At 37.4% G+C, this 17,454-nt stretch overlaps 1 protein-coding gene across 4 annotated transcripts in view; it reads right to left on the bottom strand.

Annotated features, from left to right (window-relative positions):
• The window catches only part of LOC102686174 (astrotactin-2), a 627,894-nt gene that overhangs the window by 458,216 nt on the left and 152,224 nt on the right, over window positions 1-17,454 (bottom strand). The gene's annotated exons all lie outside the window — the stretch shown is intronic.

The following is a 17,454-nucleotide window of genomic DNA, read 5'->3' as shown; positions in this document are numbered from 1 at the left end:
ACGAGCTCTGAAAGTACTATGTTATAATGCGAGAATTTATATAATGTATAGAGTTTTATATGTTTGTATGTGTATATATATTTGTATAAGGTACAAAGCCCTTTTTGCAAAATGTATTATTATAAATCTACCTTATTTACATACTTTACTACATACTTTTACGCTCACCCTGCTGTTGCTCAGTGGGGGGTGCTTCATTTATCCTGCTGTGTCACAGTGGGGCATGCTGCAGCTGTAGTGGCCTGTGGCCACACCTCTGCTCTGCTCTGATCACTGTGGAGACATCTGATGCAGAGCACCTGGCTGGTGTAAGAACCTTCAGAGTGGCAGGTGTTCTCAGGGTATTTTAACCCTGCCTGTCCCTTCACACTGATCTTGCATTGACGTATTCTTCGCTCCAATTCTGAGCCACATTCCAGCATCCTAGCAAAGTCCTTCCTGCTCCAGGTTTCCAGTTCTCTTGGTCTCCGCCTAGGCTGTGCTGTCTAGGGTTTCATCAGGCTGCGGAGTGTGGACCCTACTTCACACCTGGACCCCAACAGATGACTAACTTGTCCTTTTCTATGGTGTTTCCTTACTCTGCCCTGACACAGCCTGCCAGCCTGGTCTCTGGAGAAAACCCCCCAAAACCTTTTCAACCTGGTATCAGACATAACTAATGGATGACCACCCCTGACCAGGAGAATACTGCCTGGCTTTAGTTCCAGACCCCTCAGCCCTGCACTGTGCTCTGGAATGAAGCACGGTTATGGACTATGGTGGCTCTCCCCTATCCTGCACCAGCCCTGCTTGCACTTTCCATTCCTGAGTTTCCATCCCTCAGTCCATCTTCCTGCATCCCAGCCAACTCCAGCAGGCTATCACCCAGTCCAATTCTCTGTGTGGTCCTTACCTCCAGTCCCTGGCCAAGGACTTCTGCAAACTAAGGCTGGCTTTCAATATCAATGAGATAATTATAGTATATTAAACTATGGAAGCTTATCAGTTTTACTATGGAATCAGTATAACTAAGGAATATAGTTTGAGACACAGAAAGATAAAAAGATTGCTTGCACAGCACTCAGCAATAGATTGATGTGTTGTTTTCCTGTTTTCCTATTTCCAAATGTTGTAACACATCAACGTCATGCAGACATGTATACAAAAGCACATCTTGTATATAGCCAACATTGCCTGTAGCCTACAGCTAGGAACTGCATTATCATGAAAGTTTGATTGTCAGTTTATACCCTCACTGCTGCTGTCTTTTCTCCTCAGCAACTCTACCCCACGAATGCTGTTTCTGCCTGAGCTGGGATCATTGGAGCTGAAAACGTATTAATCACATTCCAGGTGCACCCTGCTCGACCACCTTATTCACAAAAATGCCTCTGTTGTTGTATTGGCAGCTTACTATCATTATTTTGATTTTGATTTATTTGAACAGAAACGCTATTACTGTGAATGTTACTCACGCAGCAGTAATATCTGTAAGCTGAAATACGTGTGGATCCGAGAATGCAACAAGCCCTCTCCATTGAACACACATAATGAATGTGTCCAAGGTATTATCCCACACTCAGACCTATACAGAGCCCTTGGTTTATATTTAAGGATTTGAGTATATATAGCAGAAAGCAATTTTTTTTTGTATACATTTATGACACCTTTAAAACACTACAGATACGGCAGAAAAAATATCAATTCCTTCACATGTCTGTAGAGCAATATTTCCAATACTGATAGGAAATTTTAGATGTAGCACACTAACAGTACCAGAACCTCTCAAGTGAACATTGTGAACTACTGTATAAGTAACAAGTAATAGGTTTATGCCATGCTGAAAAGAGAAGAAAGAAAACACAACGTTTCGGCCGTGGAGCCTTCTTCAGGTGTGAGTGTATACTGTATAAGTATTCATCCTAATTCTAAAAACAGGAAATGTTTTCGTTTTATATGCTACAGCAGTGTTTTCCAAATTGTTTGATTGGACTGAGCTGTTGTGTCGTCATCTTCTCAGAACACCAGAAAGGCCAAAACTATGAAGAGACTATTTGGCCCATCATGTCCTTTTGCTTTTATTTCTCCTTAGTGCCATAGCCACCTTTGGTTGTACTGGAGATAAAGCACCCAAGTATGAATTCAGCTTGAATCCCCAATGTGTCACTAGAATCTCAATCAACTTTAACATGTATGCCTTTAAGAGGTGAAATAAAACTCAAGCACCCAGGAAATCCCTGTTAACTCTGGGAGAACAAGTAACATAGACAGGGAAACTAAGCTGGAACCGAACCTATGATCCTGAAACTGCAAGTCAGCAGCGCTATCCACAACACTAACATGTCACACTTGCTTTGTCTTTGATCTTATTGTAATGATCTCAGCTTTAGTTTTGTATTACTTGTGTATTTTTACATGTCCAGTTACTGAGGGCATCAAGTTACTGCAACTACTGGAACACTACAACACACAAATGTGATACATTAGATTTCATTGTAATATTTCATAATAGTAAACACTATATATATATTTATATATACAGTGCCTTGCAAAAAGACTTGCAGAGTTTTCACATTTTGTTGACACATTTTTTTATATACACAACCAACCCCATGCATTCAAAGCAAAAACAAAATTAAACAAGTAAATAGATAATAAGAAATGGTTATGATTCAGTGTGTATTCACACCCTTTCCTGTATGTTTAATCAGTGAAAGCTTAATAATAATGTTGGCTGGAGGATTGTGGTAAGAAGGGGTGACTTGGGTAGTGTGTGTTTATGAAAAGTGTTAAGGTAAAAGATGGTTAAAGCTGTTCATTTTAGTTATCTGTTAAAAGAAATTAAAAAAATATATGATTTGTTTTATTGCCCACTGTCTATCCCAGCTGTATTATTCTCCAAAGCAGAGGAAACTCCCAACCCAAGGAGCTGAGTTTTGTTCCTGATCAACATGAAAGCAGACTACTGCTACAGCAGTTCTTTCTGCGAGCATGAACAGAGTTAACCAGGGATATTACCCCTATTAAAAAGGAATATTAAGTGACTATTGCACCACACTGTGGGATGAAGAGGGTCCCAACTTGCTATTCACACAATACCTTTCAGCATTAAATAAAAAAAAACAGATTGGAATTAAATTTCATAAGTGCATTCAAAACGAGAATAAAAGATGCTCTGTGTTGTATCATTTGTTCAATGCTTATTTAATTTGTTCAAGGAGAACTGTCAACAAAACCTGCATCAGTGGTTTCGCTTTTCATTTCTGGAGTCTGATGTACTGTATAAAAAACCAGCACTACATTTAATTCGTTTTATTTTTGTCTGACAGACATTATGGTCATCTTCACTGAATAGATGGGATTTAGCTAATTGTGGCCAAAGAGTTAACAACAGTCCATTTATATGGGTGTCATTCATTCAGTGTTCAAATGAACAGCATAATCTGAAGACATCATTAACATCAATCAGTTCAGGAGACAATTCTTTACTCTTGCAAATCCAAAAGTCTTGTCAAATCCTAAACAAAGGCATAGAGTGATAAAGGCCATACCGAGTCGAGAAATCTATTCATTTTCAATTTTACCAACATGTAGTTTTAATATGGCTCAGCCCATAAAGGCACAGGGAAGCTTCAATGTGCAGAAGCCCCGATTTGAACCTGGGCCATGGTATTAACTGACTTTGACAAACATTCCTCAGATGAAGGAATATGGTAGCTAACTGATAGGTTTGATGTGGGTCTAATAGAGTCAGTCTAGGGACACTCAAGATGCGTTGCCACAGTAACCTTTGCGTCTTGCCAAGTTTCCAAACACTACATCACTGCTGCAATCAATACTAACTGTCCTGTGATAACACAGAATGCACCTGGAATACAACCACGTATTCATCAGAAAACAAATTTATTTCACTGAGCACCTTTGCTAGAATTATCCTATCTGAAGTGTTAGAATAACACTAAATTATTCTAAATCTCTTTTTTGTTCAAACACAGACTGCCTATTCAGAAGCATATTACTCCTTTTATTACTGCTAGAGTGGGAGATAGATATGCTGCTGCATAAATCCTTTTATAAGAAGAGAGGCACTGTGATCTGATTAAGTTGACCTTGGTCCCAGAAATGAGTTTAAGACATTTCTGTCCATCAGCAACTTATAGCAGAGAAACCCTTAAGAGTTTCAGAAAGCTCAGTTCTGCACAGAAACATGACAGTGACTCTAAAAAGAAGGTCATACCAATGTGGTAAGGTAGTGAAAACCTTATTTTTAACTTATGAATTCCTATTTCTGATTTTAATTTGTACCCTTGAAACAACTGCATTGTGACCTTTAATTTTCTTAAAATTGTGATCTCCAGACCCACAATCTGATACTCATTTGTAATATTACAAATCTTATACATAGTAATAGTAATTATAAAGAGGTAACCATTAATAATGAGTTAATCTACCTAGTCTAAATATATTATTACAAAGGGAGAGCTAGCTTGAAGTTATGTTTCCATGCATGTACAGTATATACTTGATTTTTCCATCAACAAAATTTTCAATCTTTTGTGACACACCTATACAATGCAGCTACAGCCCAGAGTAGCAGAGCTCAACAACAAAAGGTCAGATCAAGACTCTTGCTCTTTTCAGAATAGCAGAGGAGAATATTATTTACATCACAGCAGCCTGCAGAGTGTAACCCTGTGGAAACCTGAAAGGACTCCCAGTGTCCATCTAACTAGTCCTTTCAGTAAGATAGTAACTCTACTGTAACTTACTGTTTATACCCTTTTAATTAATAAGACAAAGGTTGAACTTTATATCATCACAAGAACGGACTATTTATCCATTATTAGAAAGCCACTGACTCTTGGCAAGCATTACAGCAATCACCCTGCAGGCGCAGGGCTCTATATAGTACAGCACCCTGGAGAAGGCACACACAAATACACACACACACACAAATGGGCAATTTACAGATTCCAAGTAACATAACTTGTAAGAGTCATGCACACCCGGTGCAAAACCACCTACAAATGTGAAGAACATGTAAACTCAAACTATATGCTCTTGTAAGTACAGTACTGTAAGTGCTAGGAGGCAACAATGGAAATCAGCACACCACACATCGGGTAAATATATAGAACAGTAATGTCATTTAAATTTTTAAGTTTTCTGGATTTGCTAAAAAAGCACATGACAACAAATTTGAGCACACTGAACAGCAAACTCGAGATTTAGTGACCTGTGATTGAAAAGTCTAAGGCAAGCTATTTAAATGGTAATTGTGAAAACACATACCCCGCCACCATCATTTAAACTGTCAAATATAACATTATCCAAAAGACAACTGTTGCTTATTAATAGATTTTGGTTGTTTTCGCTGCCAGTCATGGACAGATGGAAAAAAAAAAAAACATCTTCTGAGTTATTTACTCCTAAGTAGCATATGTGTGGTAAACTACAACAAGAAGACATGAAGAATTAACAATTAACACTCACTGTCACATTCTACGATTCAAGCTGTCAGGAAGCTTTTTCAATCACCAATGATGCTAAAACACTGCATAGATTCAAAACGGAAGGAACAAGCCATCTCACATCCCTCTGTAATTCAATGATTTGTGTCGCATTCCGTTTTGTATTAACACCTGACGTTTTAAAAGGAAGACAAATTAAAAACGTTCTCCACATCCCAAGCCACAACTTACAACATTACTGGATGACATACCTTTTAATGTACAACCCCAATGTTAAAGTTTCCTTATTTGTTAGCAGAGTATAAAAAATATTGTTAAATACCTACAATAACTGAGGTATTTCAAACCCTGGGGACTTTTTTTTATCAGGACAGGTAGTAGACAAAAAATGGTAGGTAACACCTGGGTTATAGAGGAACACCAAATATATTGAACATAATCTCTTCCACATGGGTGCGGTTCATGTGGAAGTTAAAAATAACACCCCAGCATACTAAGGGTCATTTATGAAAATGCTGGACAGGCTTGGTTGCCTGTATGTTATGGCTGGCATGCCTGCAAGAGCAGACCTAAATTACTCTGAATGATAGATGATTATTGGGGTGCATTTGGCAGGAGCCTGGGTGACCAACACAGCTAAACGTGCTGATCTCTCTTGAGCATAAGTGTTTAAAGTGATGCCAGGATTGGAGTCAGAGGCAAAGGCATTATCAGCAAATGGCTAAAGAGGGAGGATATGCATACTGCAGGATCGTGATATTTGTGCATTTATTTGAGGTGTAAGCAATTTAATTAAAATTTCAGCATGGGACATGAGCAACCGATTTAATCAGAAACAGTCTGCTGAGGACTCCATAGAGGGATGGCATAGTTGTACTGCAGTTCACAAACCACCAATCACATCTGGCATTGGACATAATGCATGTTCGTGAATCAAGTAGTGTAAAGAGCGTAAACGTCAATACACTACTGAGCAGTGAAAAAATGATATAATTAGACAAACAGTGTTCTCGACAAATGGATGGCATCCTAAAGAACTCTACAACCCCATGTGCTTGTTTCCAACAGCCAAAGGTTCTGGTGGTTCTATAACGTTGTAAGGTGCATTTTATTGGAATGATTTGGGATCGCTCATTTCTGTAAAAGGTAGGGTTAACACTCATCTCTACATTACGGCTTAGAGTGATCCTTTTCAACTTATGTTGCAGTATTTCTTTCTTGCCAGGAGGAGTGTCTTCCAGGGTGGCAATGCCCCCATCTACCTGAGCAGCAGATGGTTTGATGGGTATAACACTGATTTTATCATGTATCGTGGCCTTCTCAGTCACTAGACGTAAACCCAACCAAACATGTATAGGATATCCTGGGAAGATGCCTAAGAGAGTGTTTTCCACCTCCATCAACCAGAAGTCCAATTGCTAGCAGACTCTATGTCACGGAGCATACAGGCCATGCAGGAGGCATGTGGCAGTCCAATACCTTAATTAAGTGACTTACTGTAACCTGACTGGTTGTATTTTTTATCCACTACCTATGTATTCTTAATCTGTTCAATCTCAAAATGTAGATCTATAGGTGGTTCCAAGGCATCAGTTTTAAAAGTGTTCTTAACCTGTGGAACAACATCCAGAATGCTAAAACCAATTTTAAACATCATAAAAATCTCACCCAAATTGGAAAATTAGAAATTAATTGATTTTTTTTATTATACTGTATTTATAATGATCTGGCCTTATGTAATATACTGTACAGTATATGAACAAGTAATAGGTTTATTCCATGCTGAAAAAAAGAAGAAAGAGAACACAACGTTTCAGCCGTGGAGCCTTCTTCAGGTGTGAAGAAGAGTGTTTGTAGAGGTCAGGGCAGTAGGCAAAGGTAAAGTAGCAGGAGAACAAAGGTTGGGAGGGAGGAGGAGTGAGAGGCCAATCAAGAGGTGTGAAGTCAGAATGGGTGCAGAGAGGTGTGAAATGAAACTTTCAATGGATGGAGAAAATTTAAAAGAACAGTAGTCTGTCGTTAAGGGAAGGGAGAATGTGTGATCCTAGCTGCAGAATAATTTTAGTTTCGGTGGTCTTTCTGATGAATGAGTTCGGAAAACCGTCTTTGAGAACACAGACGGAGAGATTAGAGTGGTCGTGGCCGGCAGAGGTGAAATGAGAAACAATGGGCTTGGAGAGATCTTTAATCTTCACAGCCCTGACGTGTTCTCTAAAGCGGTCTCCGAGTCTCCTTCCTGTTTCTCCAATGTAGATGGCTGGGCATTTACTGCAAGAGATACAGTAAATAAGGTAGCTGGAGGTACAAGATGCTGGCTGGGTGATCCGGAATTGTCCTGAGGGGCCTTGAATGAGTGTGGTGGTGGCTGTGTACTTGCAGGTGATACAGCGAGCTCTGTTGCAAGGGAAAGTACCTGGTGTGGATGGTTGTTGAGGGCGGTCAAGGGAGCTGTGAACAAGGAGGTTACGCAGATTAGGTGGTCGGCGATATGAGATGATAGGGTGATCAGAAAAGAGGGCCCCAATGGAGGGATCATCCTGTAGGATGGAAAAGTTGTGGTTAATGGTCCTGGGGATAGGAAGTGTGTTAGGGTGGTAAGGAAGCACCCAAGGAATGCGGTTGTTACAGTGGGAGTTCCTGATCGGGTTGATGGTCTGGGGGGTGTTTTTGGCTCGGGCAAGGGCCCTGTCAATCACACTGCTGGGGTATCCTCTGTTGATGAAAAATGAGTACATTTCGAGGGCTTGGTTCTCGAAGTCGAAGTCGTCGCTGCATAATCGTCGTAACCTAAGGAACTGTGAAAAAGGAGGAGAGTTTTTAGTGTGGTTGGGGTGAAATGAGCTGTACAGGAGGTAGCTGTGTGAATCCGTGGGTTTGTAATAAACTGAAGTGGACAGTCGGGGGTAGTTGATAGACAAGTGGATGTCTAGAAACGGAAGAGTGGTGGAAGATATGTTAACCGTATATTTGAGGGACGGGTGGAAGTTGGTGAAATGGTGCAGGAAGAATTCAAGCTGATCGTTGGAGCATGTGGCAGCACCGACGCAGTCATCAATATATCGTTTGTAGAGGTCAGGGATATAGCCAGTGTAGGAAGCGAAGAAGCGTTCTTCTACCCAGCCGACAAAAATATTGGCATAGATGGGTCCCATTCTGGTGCCCATGGCAACTCCACTGACCTGTTGGTAAAAAAGATTATTGAAAGAGAATGCGTTCAGTGTGAGGACCAATTCTGCAAGGCGTACCAGGGTGTGGGTGTGTGGATACTGTACAGTCATATACTGTACAGTATATGATTGCTTTAATGGAAAGCTGTTGCATTACAGACTGCTGCTCTTTATGAGTAAATAAATAATCTTGCTATCTTAAATTCACCAGAAAATTCAATCACTCCACATCTGTGATCACACAATTATGTTTCAGATTACAGTTGTCAGAAATCACTGCAGCATACAGTATAATTTTGCTGGGCATAAGAAGTGCTAGAGAAATGTCAGTTATCATTACTCATATATGCTCTTTAGAAAGGTTTACTTGAATTTCCTTTCAATATTTCAGCAACTGACTGAAAACAATTAAAATTTGACATTAGTTATAGACCATTTACTTTTGTAAATCACAAAACTGCTGCACTGTGATTAAATATTTCTCAGCCAATACATATTAGATGTGAAACAGCTGAATGAATGAGTGAAATTTATATTCATAATAACGCAGAGCACAGAAAAATAATGCCATATCAATAGGTATCTGACAGGTCATGCCTGACTCTCCTGTCAGGTAGTCCTGATTCAAAGATACAGAGAGCCAGAAGAACAGCAGACTCAAACTATACACAATGCACAGATATTCATACTTGCAGCAACTTAACTACTCAGAAACAGATGTCAAGTTAAAATAGAGTACAGACCAAACATTAATCACTCTTCCTTTAAAATTGTGCCTAGTATTTTAATAGATTAAAATAACTACATAAGTGGTGCCAAATGTTTCAAGCAATTTAAAAGGAAAACTGATTCAATTTCTATATTTCTTGCAATAATTTTCAAATACATGCTTAAATGTCTTGTTAAAAAATAAGTACAAATGTGAAGTGAGAAAACTATAAACTGTTCATACTTACATAAAAGAAACACTACATGTATGTAATACATAAATTTAGGTATCATCCAAAATAAGGGAAATATTGAAGATTATATTTTTGCCTTTCAATATAAAAATGAAATACAATTATGAAAAAATGCAGTCCTCCCAGTGTCAATGCATAAATGACAATGACAACTGACAAGTTTCTGCACAGAATGATTTTCTGCTACTTTTCTAGCTAAGCTAGTTGCAGTTGTCTCGTGCTGATTTCTTCATAGGACTGGTCTCACAGATGTTGGGAGCAAAAGTTATTAATTACAAGATGTTATCATTGTTTTTGCAACCTTAGCACTGCGGATTCTTGCACTAACTGTCTGCAAAACTCTTTCAGACTGGCTTTCAAGAGCAGAAAAACTTCATTCAAGGACTTTGGCGATGCTATAGTGTTAAATGAGATCCCCCCCTCAACTTCATCACACTTCCACCGCTCAATCATTTGGTTTAAGGAATGCAACAACTAGACTTTTCCACACATATTATCTTCAATCAGATCTGTCAAGGGCAAAACCCTATTTATCAGTGAATAAAACACTCCATTACTTTCTCTGCTAATACTTCAGATGTCCTCTTGCCCAAAAAACAAGGTGACTTGATCTTTCAGATATCAACATTACCTACAGTATGAATGACTTCCAAGTATGCGGATCATTTTCAAGCGGATATAGATATAGTGATTCTAGTGATTGGAAGACTATTTCTTCCTAGAGATTTTTAGAATGTAGCCTTTGCAATCTGAAAACAATTATGCAGATGGGTAAGACAGATGTGATGCCGACTTAGCAGATGTGGTGACACTCTCCCTTCCAGAATGTGGCCTGTCCTTTCCATAGCCAGTTTTCTTATTTTACTAGACTAGATCACTGAAGCAGGACATATCTTTTTCCAGGAAGTTTCTCTCAGAGACAGGCCCATCTGTCTGCTTTACTACAGTATATTGTATATGTATTGTCATATATTTTGCTTTTCATGCATTAACTAAATTGAATTGGAATCTTTTTGATAATTTATATAGACATTTTCTTATTCTTACAGATTGTTTTTTTTTCTACTGTGTGATAAGCTGGCATTAAGGACATTTGAAAACATTGACTCAGCTAGCCAAAGTTAGCCTGGATTGAGATTGAGCCCTGTAGTCCATCCATCACCAGTATACCTGATCAAGTCTAGTTTTAAATAAAAGCAACTCCTGATCAGAAAAAAAGTTTTTGGCCTGAGTATTCTTGTCTTGCCAAACAACAGACACCCCTTTAACCTACCAGAAGCATTTGAGTGGGCTCATTAGCATTCTCCAGTTGATTCTCCTGTTGAACTTTCCTATTGCCACTGTGGGAATCATATTGAGTCAAATGGTGAATAGCTATGACAAAGGGGATTTTGAGAGTAAAGGGAAGATTGTGGCTTTCAATTCTAGGTCCTCATCACCTAAATGTCCACGGTTTTGTTCCACATTATTATATCATTAAACCTCAGTTTTAACTGACAATTTACTAACTGTGCTTTCCTGAACTGTTTTAAATTCTGCAGCTGTCAGAGATATTCATTTCGCTTACCCAACAGTATCCAAAAGTAAAATGTGATTATTTTAGGAGAGGAACATATTTTAAAAAATCTAATTTAAGGAAATGTAAGCATAGAAATTCAGAAGACATTGAGATAATAAGGAGAATAACTGGGTAGCCTTAGGGCTTTTTCATTCTCCTTGTCCTAGTACAATGTAGCGGTGAGCTGAATGACTAAACTTTCAGCCATTCTAAACTGGGCCATGTAAAACACACCAAATAATTGATGTTTGAGAGGAAGATGATCTGAAAAGTAAAGATTCACTGTACAGATGCACAGCACATCCTGTCAGTCTGGAACAGAAATATTTTCCATGCACAATATCACAGCCCTGCCTTCATAACATTTCATACACAAACTGTAAATTATAAATGCACAACAAGGGCATGAGGTAGTCACTTAGGTCAGTGTTCCTTCATTGTACTTTGTGGAGAAAAAAAATGATGGGTATGTTTTCTATTTGTAGCATACAAATAATGTTATATTAATAGTCAAGCATTAGCATTGAACACTACAGCAAAATTGCAAAGCAGCCAAGAAAAATCATTTTATTACTGCCTCTCAAACAGTCTGAGCAAAGCAAGTTGAGTGCCACTTTTAAAGTTTGTGAAAATACAATTTTTGTCAGAGCCAAGATAGCCAGACAGACTTTGCCGGGAAAAAACGCAAGATGGAGAAGGACTTTATTAATCATGCCGGGGAATTGAGGGCAAAAAATAGAGATGTGATCAGACTGATTAATAAGGAAATTAGAAGCAAACCCAGAGGTGAGATTACTGATTTGGCTCAATGCTATCGGTAGAACATCTGTTCGTACAATTCAGTCAATGACAAAGTCCCTTTATTACCTGAAATTGCCTATATAAATAGTTTTCCCTTCATTATAGAGTAAAACTACACCCTTTTTAATAAGTCTGATTCACACAAACTATCTTTTTTACCTTGTGAAAAACAGATTTCCCCATGCACTCCGCCTGTGTGCTTTTTGTTTCAGATGGATTAATGCTAAAATAATGCCTTTGTACCCAGTCACGCACACCGATGCACGCAAAAGATCCTTAAGATATCAAACATGCAATTTCCTGTCCCGGCATCCCTACTGAGGAATGAGCCACACTGCATTTTTCACCTAACTTTTTAAACCGATTTGACAGCTTACTCCATCACTTTAAAAAATCCCCAACCTCTGCGAAGCAGAAAAAATAAAATCACAAACCCCACTTTCTCAAACCAAGGTTTCAGTGGAAAGATATGACCACCATGATTGTCATGAGTGCTGACCTCTTTTCAATTTTCAAATCCATAGAGCTTCATTCATGAAAGGAGGGCAAAATGTGCTCTGCATACGCAACCTTACCAAATATATGTACTAACATTATTGGCTGACAGTAGTGGCACTATCCTAACACACATGGTCGCTAAATTCACTACACCTCAGAGAGCAGTAAGTCGAAGGAAAACTGAAACATGGTGGTATTAACAAGTCAGGACAGTGTGGAGGAATGATGGCGGAAGTGCTGAACACAGAATTTAGAGGACAGCAAAATGAAAAGCAGAACATCAAAGTGCCCCTGACATACAGTATGGTGTTTTTGTGTTTTAGTTTGCCTCTTATTGGATTACAAAGTGATTATATTTGTTACATTATGAAAATGTTTTGGTTCGATAAGATCTTTATGGCCCTTATGGCGCAAGCGTAGTATACACAAGTATTGAATCCCATAGAAAATATAAAGCAAAAGCTATCATATATTCAAAACATTCCAAATATATATATACCTTAGGTGGGTAGCTGCGCAGCAAGCATAGGCTGCAAAGGAACAAGTAATAGGTTTATTCCGTGCTGAAAAATGAAGAAAAGAAACACAATGTTTCGGCTGTGCAGCCTTCTTCGTGTGTGAGCACATACTGTAATTTTGGATGAACTTCGGTGAACTGTAACCCTAACACCCTCACACCCCAAGAAGGCTCCACAGCCGAAACGTTGCGTTTCCTTTCTTCTCTTTTCAGCATGAAATAAACCTATTACTTGTTCCTAAACACTACAGCCTTTTACCCACAATCATATTAATCTGGGCTTTGCCTGTATCTTCTATAACTGGCATATGTTGATTAAACTGGCTTTAATGTGATAGACTGGCCTGAAAAAAATGAAGATATGGATTCTGTAAGTTAATCTTAGCAGTAGTTATACTGGACTTACTGTGGAGTCTAAGACAGCATTCTGTGATCCTGTAAACAAAGGGAAAATGTGGGCTGTACCTCTCAACAGAGGTTGGTAGTGAGAGCAGCATCCAGGGCTTACTCAACTGTGCATTATTTAAAGTGCCTTTGTTGTCTGCAAACACTAAACCATTTCCCACATAAGGATTACACATTTACCACACATTAACTGGGCACGTCATTAGTGTAGTGAATACAGTAGAAAAAATTTATTTTCTCATGTGGTGTTGGTTTTCTCCACCACACTGTGATAATGGAAATCTTCTACCCTTTAGTGAATGCAGCCCATAAAGTCAGAAAAGGAACAAGCAGTCAACGTTCAAAGTGTTTTTACTGAGGTTTTGTTGGATAAGTAAATTGTAATTCTGTAACTAAGCCAGAGTAACAAAGTGGTGAATAAAATGTATACTTCCATAATTTATCCTTAGAATACCATTTGCAAAGGTGATCATAAACTATAGTCATTCATTAGGCAATCCACATAAAGTAATTGCTTGGTGTATAGTATTTTCTGACTGCTACATGCACTGAAGATGTCTTGTAATTAATCAATGTCATGTTAGTGTTTAAATTAGATGTTCAACAGAAATTTAATACAAGCTTCAGAAACATCTTTGTTAGTAATGCCTCCTTTTGAAAACACCTGAAAATGGTAGTGAATTTAACATATGGAAGACAACACCAGTAGAAAAAAAATATGTATTTGTTTTTTGTTCCTATTCCAAAGAGAACTGGCAAAATTTGGGGTTTTCAACAAGAACATTGCAGGTTCACAGTAGGACAGATCGGAGATAAAACAGCCAGCATTTCTGTGACTCTGCAGGAGATATAAGTCTTAGTACAGAAAAAAATAAAAGAGAACTAAAAATAATTTATATGTACAGTGCACTAACTGCATCTAGAAAAAGGTGTAACTGTCCATAATTTTTATAAATCTGGATTTGGTTAATTGTCCAGTCCAAACTGTCCCTTGTGTTAAGTGTAAGTGTAGGTGTTTGGTGTCCTACTGAGGAAGTATCCTACCTTGTGCTCAGAATGCAATTAGTGAAACTCTAACTTAATGCTGTAGCAACTAGAACAATTGTTATTAAGTGTGTAAGTGCAGAGGAATGGGTATAAAGTATAGAAAGTATCGAATTCTGCCCAAGATATCATTTCTGAAATCCAATGAAATAAGATAGCTGGACCCTGTTTTTTTTTGACATCCTGATTATCCAAGCATATTCAGAACTAAGCTATAGCCACAACAAACAAAGTTCTCCCACTTGTCTATATTGCGGCCTGTACTCAAGAAGACAACTGTGGACAGACTGTTTTTCAACATTGAAGTTCAACAAGATGCTAACTTTTGGCAGAGGTGCCTGAGAGACAGTACTAGCTACTAAGCACAAATCTAGACAATGCTGTCTTCTATCTCTGTCGCTCTGCACCCTGGACACTAGCAGCACAAGCCTCTAAGTCAGACCACAACCCAATCCAACTCAATTCCATCTTCTCATTGGGATGCTTGAACCCATCTAGGACCTTTGGTCAACACATCTTTGAGTATAAAACATCTTTATTCACATTATTATTCTTGACTGTTGAATTTATTCCAAACACATTTGCATATTTACTTGTATCTGAGTATATGAACGTGATATTTATTATATCAAAGTAATAAAACCTACAAGGTAGACTAAAACACATTACATATAAGCGAAAAGTATAGTTACAGATATTTTCACAGATATATTCTACTACAGTGTTGTTTTTATGCATGTTATTGGTTTTATATTCTAAAAATTGGTTTAACTGTATATTTTATATATAGATCCATGTGTGAGAATATAATTTATGTTTGATTCATTCCTTAAAGTATTACACTATGTGGTTATTGGAAATTGATGCATGGAAAACATTTATCATGTCCATAAGACATAAATGTTCACTGAATATCCCCTTATTATAAATTCTGTGTTTTGCACAGTCTTTGTTTGAATACATGATCTTATATTGTTTGCACATTAAGCCAAGCAATAAAGAGAAATGATTATATATTATTTTCTCCCCTGTAAAAGTCAGACAGAATTAACCTTACAGAATTTGTTTTAGAACAAAATATGTCATATGCTCTAACACAGTTCCTGACCCTTTTTAAATGACATGGAATGTATAAAGACCCTGTCATTTGTATTTCACCTTCTTCCTCTAAAAGAAAACTCAAGAGGCTAATCTCCAGACCAGCCAATTTCCTGTTTATTTAAACCAGAACATTTTATCATCTTAACTGTGTCAAAGGCTCTTTATTCGCAACTGTTTTCTCTAGTTGGTATTCAGAGAAGCTATAAAAATCAGCCCATATATTTGTGGGACCATATTTTCTTTGGATTGTTCTAAAGAAAGCATTTCCTTTGTTTTAATATTTTGTTTTTCACTAAAAAATACCCTGGCAAATATAATAGAACTCATTAAAGCACAGAAAATAGAATAGCTGGAAAACGGTCCTAGGTTATAATAGTAAAAAGAAAATAGATACATTGAAAAAAGTAATATTATATATTAAATCAAAACACATTTCATTTGTGTCCCACTGACTTAATGCATTCCACTGCACAGTACACTCTGGTACAGAAAATACAGAAGGCTCCTAAGGTGTTTTGTGCAAGATTTACTTAAATATGAAATATAAATATAGATTAATAGTATAATAAAGTTTTTTTTCTTTTCTTTTCAAATTTTTATTTGAATATTTATATACCAAACATACTAACTAACTGAAAGTAGCAGTGACTAGCAGTATTTCCTATCATGATCATTCATTGTGTATTTCCCAGAATATGTAGTGCTGTTTATAACACTGTGTTGTAGGTGTTGGTGTGTAACAGACCAGACATACCCAGAATAAAAACAGCTTTATAAGCACATTTTTAAGGTGATGGGGTGAAAATCACAATATGTTGTAGACTAATTACATTCTACAGACTAGTTTAAATACATGTTTTAAGCACAGAACATGATTTGACAACAATCTGTCTGTCTTGTACAGTACTGTATATAAACTATGCTGCCTAAAGGCTTAGCTTCAGGATCATGGATTCTTTGGTATAACAGTTTAGCATTACCCATCATTGAAAGCTTTCTTTATAGAAGTCAGTTCAAATTATTATCTTTAATGTAATCTAACAAGGGAACTCTTGTGGAGTTGAAAAAACATGACCTCCTTAAAGATAATATTAATACATCTTAATATATCGTTAATAATAATTTTCTCAATATGTATTTTACAATGTTTTGCATGAATTGTACCGTAACTCTAAAATATAGAGTTACTAGATATTTATTGTTCTAGAGAAATCATGTATATTCTATTCAAAGAGATTGATAAGGAAATAGCACAATTTTTTCATTCATTTGCAACTGAGTAAATGATGAAAAGGAATTGGCAAGTCTTTGTTTAATATGAAACAGGTTGATTGGGTTGTTGTTGTTTTTTTTTGCTGCTTTCAAACAGAAGAACCTTTAAATCATTTCTTTGGAAGGTGCTCTGTCCCACCATTCACCAAGAAAACAGCCAGTCCACAGAAGTGAACAATTTATTCTTCTCCTATTGTACTGAATTATTAATCATCAGGAAAACACACACAATTGCAATAAAATGAGAAAGATGTCCTGTTCCAGATGGCAATGTTGTATTTCAGAATCTGTGCTGTTTTAGTTTTCACATGTACAGCCTTTATACAAGTTATACACAGCTGGGAACCTAGCACAAATAAAAAGTTGCAGTTGAAATGCATAATTTAAAAATCTCAGGAACTTTCACAAGCTAGCAAACCTTGCTGTATTAAAACGCAGTTCAAAGATTGTGTTTCTGCTGCCTGACAAAATCTATGCCTATAGCAGTTACCAAAGTGGACATAAATGAAATCTTTGACTATTTTACCCTGAATATCACACCGAACAAGTACAGTGTAGAGACTCAGGGTACTCTGTGGGATCTGTAACTTTGTATCTATGTATCTAACTTGCCATAGTATTCCAGAAGCTAGAAGTTTAACTAAACATCAATCTCGTGTGAAAAACAACTTGAGATGTT

This window comes from Lepisosteus oculatus, chromosome 24 (genome assembly GCF_040954835.1).
Source record: "Lepisosteus oculatus isolate fLepOcu1 chromosome 24, fLepOcu1.hap2, whole genome shotgun sequence".
NCBI lineage: Eukaryota > Metazoa > Chordata > Actinopteri > Semionotiformes > Lepisosteidae > Lepisosteus > Lepisosteus oculatus.
This window is presented reverse-complemented; position numbering and strand designations above follow the sequence as displayed.